The 5,312-nt window shown below is 46.2% G+C and overlaps 1 non-coding gene across 1 annotated transcript; it reads left to right on the top strand.

The window, feature by feature from the left end:
• Positions 1 to 3,007: 3,007 nt before the first annotated feature.
• Positions 3,008 to 3,079, top strand: trnae-cuc. The gene has a single exon. It is a non-coding gene; the product is annotated as a tRNA-Glu (tRNA).
• Positions 3,080 to 5,312: the final 2,233 nt, after the last annotated feature.

The following is a 5,312-nucleotide window of genomic DNA, read 5'->3' as shown; positions in this document are numbered from 1 at the left end:
CGTAGCATGAAGCATAAACTGGGTGACTGCTTCGCAGAAACATCTCGGTTCTGCCCGCAAAAAAAGGCCTTGAGCTTCTGGTTGCCTGTCACTTTAACACACCACCCTGTTCCCTGACCAACATCTCTGTCTCAGGCATGCAGCAGTGTTTCAGCAAAGCTCAGCTCCAGATGGAAGACCAACGCCTCATTTTCCACTTGGAGATCCTATAGCCCACCAGCCTTCAACATCGAGTTCAATATTGTTTGGACCCGAACTCCCCCATGCCCTTGACCCCTACCACACCCACACGAGGCCTTGTTATCACATCGTCTGCTGTTACACACGAGTTATTGTTAGCCAGGAACAGTCTCCATTAACAGTTAGTCACCCTCCGACACAGATCGTTATTCACTCCTTTGTCCCTCCAATGTTCTCCCTCTGAACTGCTGGCAAAGAGAGCAATTTGGAATGGTATCCCTGAGCCAGCTGTTTGTCCCATCTCCAAGAATAGGCTCTCTCCACTGGCGGATAATTAAACCATTTTGCTGTTGCGTTGACGTGAGGAGACTGTGTAAATATTAACTTTTCTAAATTCCCACCTTCCGTTGGTCGAACGGTGAGGTCACTCTGAATCACAACACGTGTCACAGCGCACTTGGAGGCCCACCTGGTTCTCCACAGAAAGTAAATGAGAGTCTCTATTCATATCATTCCCTTGCCTTCTCCCTGTAAATCTCCACATTGTTACTTTGAACATGACCACCGAATTCCCTTTTATGTTCGTGAATCTGCCTCTTTGTCACGGTCAGACAGGGATTTACGGATCCGAACCACTCCCTGTGCGAAAATGTTCTTCCTAATGTCACTTTTACTTTTTTTTCCAAATGCCTTGAAATCTCTGCCAATCTTTTTGGAAATTGAAAGGATTTTCATTCCTGCACATGAGGCTGAATTGATTTAATTTCTAACGTAAAGGACTGCGGATGCTGAGAATCCGAGACAGAAAGAGGAACTGCTGGAGAAACTCAGCAGGTTCGGCGGTACCTGTGGGAGAAAAAAGAGTTCTGAAATATTGTCTCTGATTCTCTTTCCACCAATGGTGCCTGACCTGCTGAGTTGCTCCTGCAATTTCTGTTTTTGCTTTTAACTGAAAGTTCATTTAATCTTTCGGGATGAAACAAGCAGACTCGCCATGTGCAGATATTTAACCCTTTCGAAGCCTGTGAAGTGATTGGATTCAAACAAACCCAGCAATAATTCACTCTTTCTCAGCTCCACAGGCAGAGAGACTTGGGAAATGAAGCTGTCAGTGTGGTTCTTCATTCGTGGACAGAGTGGTTAATGCGACGGACTTGAAATCTATTGCGGTTTCCCCACGCAGGTGTGAACCCTGCCGACTACAAACTGAGAAATGTCGTCAAAAAGAAAGGGAGACTGTTCCCCGGTTTTTATTTAAGATTCAAATCAGTTAAGGGTGAAAGATATTTCACTCACATTGGGACTGGTCGAGAATCTGCAACGCACTGCCTGTCAGGGTGGAATAAGCAGATATCCACAGAACTGCTTATGAGGCTATGAGCCAAGTGTTTGGAAATGAGACTAGAACAGTGAGGGGCATGAAGTCGTGATCGAAATGAAGCAGGCACCTGAGTATTAATGTGTTTTATTTGCCAGTGAAAGATACTGCTTCACAAAGTTGGGACAATGGAAGGGAATCAGTGACGGTGATTATCTTTGGTTGTTTACCTTGTGAAGGATCCCATTGCTGCGCATGTCCGTGATAACGTCAGAACTCTGCAGCATGGCGGCGTTAGATACGCACAGTGCCGGGGCGCAATGGATGACGCATCTGACTCCACCGACCTGTTTGAAATGCAGCTCACAGCTTCTGGAAAGGGAACAAACACCAAAACCGAGTCTCATATTTGTGAATCTTCCGAAAATAAGAAAATTGTTCATCCTTTCAGATCTTCCAGCCTGGGGTGATTGTAAATGGCTGTCCAGTCAGTGTCGAGTCTTTTTGGCTGAAAATATCTTCCTTATCTCATCCCAGCATTTCTTGCCACAGAGAACTGTGCGGCAGAGTTCATGTATATATTTCCTTGTATGGTATTTTGTAAATAACATTCGTTTGCTGGTTGTTTGTATCGGGTATTTCAGGTTCATTAGCCGCTGTTTAAGTGTGTTGGTAGGTTTGTGGGCTACCATGATGCTGAGAGGGCTGAGTTGTCTGGACATCATTTAACAGATGCATTTAATGTAAGGTAATGTGGCTAGGGTTTCTGTAGACGTTGTGTCTGCTTGTGTCAATTTGTTGATGAGAAATCAGCACACTGGGTTTATTGGGTAGGCAGAAGTGAGGACTGGAGATGCTGGAAGCCAGTGTTTAGATCAGAATGGTGCTGGAAAAGCACAACAGGTCAAGCAGCTCCCCAGGAGCAGGAAAATCGACGTTTCGGGCGAAAGCCCTTCATCAGGAATAGGGGCAGGACGCTTCCAGGGTGGAGAGATAAATTGGGGGTGATGGTGTGCTGGGGCGAAGGTAGCAAAGAGTAAAATAGGTGAATGGTGGTGGGGATGGAGGTGACAGGTCAGAGAGAAGGGTGGAGCGGATAGGGGGGAAGGGAGATTGGCAAGTAGGACAGGTCATGATGTCAGTGCTGAGCTGGAAGGTTGGAACTGTGGTAAGGTGGGGGAGGAGAAATGAGGAAACTGGTGAAGTCCACATTGACGTCATGGCAGAACATGGGGTGTTCTTCCTACAGGCGTCGGGTGGGAAGGGAGCGGCGGTGAAGGCAGAGTGGGGTGGGGGGTTGAAATGTTGGGATTGATTGGTGCAGGTGTCCTGGAGATGTGACTTGACTCTCCAGTCTCCCCAATATTGTAGTGATCGCATCGGGAGCAATGGATACAAAAAATTACATCGGTGGATGTACCGGCAAAAGTCTTCTTACTACCGTGGCCTGGGTTCGATTCCCGGGCAGGGTAACAATTTTCAGCAGAGATACCAACATGCACTTATGTCTCCCTGGTGGTCTAGTGGTTAGGATTCGGTGCTCTCACCGCCGTGGCCCGGGTTCGATTCCCAGTCAGCGAAGTAATTTTTCATGTTCAGGTCACTACTCTGGTGTGTGGGTATGTGAGACTCTGAGTTTCCAGTCACATTGACATTTAAAACCTAACTAAGCTGACAGACCACCTCCTCCTTGTTGTCAAGGGCATCACTATCTAAGTCCTGGTGAGTCAAGTGACTGTCAGACTTCGATGTGATGTTTGGTCTGAGATTTCTGCCTCCAAATTCTTCTCTTGTAATATTCCTGTGGAAAGAGATTGCAAAGGTCATCGCTGTCAGTCCACAATAGAAAATCAGAACACAGAATTCTAGTTTCTGTGGGACATTCTTTCCTTTCTTAATACCCAAGATCTTGGTGCTGATCCATATGTAAATGTATACAGCAGGGTAATGTGGTGGATTGTATACTCCATGAAGAGTTCACATGGACTCAAGTTGCTGAATGGACATCTATCATGCGGTATTGACGTTCTTATTGAAGATATACAATATGCTGCAGTACAATATTACGAGCCCAGAAACAACTGCAAATCAGGCTTTTAGAGCCACAAATATTCCATCAAATATGTACCATATACCCCAGACTTATCTGTCTTATATTAACGCACGGTTGTCTTAGATTCCCAGAAGACTCGGATTTAAGTATCCAGTGTGACTTTTTGTAAAAGAAGCCATCTTTTGGACTCCTTCCATGTCATACTGACTCTATTACTGGAAATACATCCATACTACACCACGATTCGTGGATCAATGACGTGAGGCTTATCTTTACCCTCTTATAATTTTCTGTTGCATAAATGTTTCGACGAATGCCAATATTTTTCACCAGCCATAGAGTCCGAGACGTAAAGCACAGAAACAGACCTTTCAATCTAAATTGTCCATGCCGACCGGATATCCAAAATTCATCTTGTCCAATTCATGTTGCTTGTCATCTGAGTGTGTGGCTACTAAGGATAGTTGGTCGTGTCGTTCTGAGGCCGATATGTAAAGCACAGAAACAGACCTTTCAATCTAAATTGTCCATGCCGACCGGATATCCAAAATTCATCTTGTCCCATTTGCCAGCACTTGGCCCATATCCCTCTAAACCCTTCCTATTCATAAAACCATCCAGATGCCGCCACCAGACTCCACCACTTCCTCTGGCAGCTCATTCCATGCATGCACAATCCTCTGCATGAGAAGGTTGACTGCAAGGTCCCTTTTAAATGTTTCCCCTCTCGCCCTCAACTTATGCCCTCTAGTTCTGCACTTCAAAGTTTAGGAGAAGATTTGTAGCTCGGGTGCTCGTTGTTGTGGTTCTGTTCGCCAAGCTGGGAATTTGTGTTGCAGACGTTTCGTCCCCTGGCTAGGTGACATCCTCAGTGTTTGGGAGCCTCCCGTGAAGCACTTCTGTGCTGTTTCCTCCGGCATTTATAGTGGTCTGTCTCTGTCGCTTCCGGTTGTCAGTTCCAGCTGTCCGCTGTAGCGGCCGGTATATTGGGTCCAGGTTTTGTGCAGTCCTTGCATGGGATTTTGTACACGACATTTGTTTTGCTCATGTACAAAACACTACATAGGACAAACAGGAAGACAGCTAACGATCCGCATCCATGAACACCAACTAGCCACGAAACGACACGACCAACTACCTTAGTAGCCACACACACAGATGACAAGCAACATGAATTCGACTGGGACAACACTACCATTATAGGACAAGCCAAACAGAGAACAGCCAGGGAATTCCTAGAGGCATGGCACTCATCCACAGACTCTATCAACAAACACATCGACCTGGATCCAATATACCGGCCACTACAGCGGACAGCTGGAACTGACAACCGGAAGCGGCACAGACAGGCCACTATAAATTCCAGAGGAAACAGCACAGAAGCCCTTCACAGGAGGCTCCCACGCACTGAGGATTTCACCTAGACAGGGGACGAAACGTTTGCAAGACAAATGCCCAGCTCGGCAAACAGAACCACAACAGTTCTGCACTCCGCCATCCCAGGGAAAAGACCTTGTGTATTCACCCCATCCACGCCCCTCAAGTTTTTATAAACCTTTTTAAAAAAAATCTCTCAGCCTGCGATGCTCCTGGGAAAACAGCCCCATCCTATTCAGCCTCTCCCTGTGGTTTAAAGCTCTTACCCTAGCAACATCCTTGTGAATCTTTTCTCAATCCTTTCAAGTTTAACAACATTGAAAGTCCCCTTCTTGTCTCGAACCTGTGCCCTATTTTAGTTGACCTTTCAGAAAAAAAGCCTCT

This window comes from Chiloscyllium plagiosum, unplaced genomic scaffold (assembly GCF_004010195.1).
Source record: "Chiloscyllium plagiosum isolate BGI_BamShark_2017 unplaced genomic scaffold, ASM401019v2 scaf_7154, whole genome shotgun sequence".
In the NCBI taxonomy this organism is placed as follows: Eukaryota; Metazoa; Chordata; class Chondrichthyes; order Orectolobiformes; family Hemiscylliidae; genus Chiloscyllium; species Chiloscyllium plagiosum.
The sequence above is the reverse complement of the archived record's forward strand: the minus strand, read 5'-3'. Positions and strand labels throughout refer to the sequence as shown.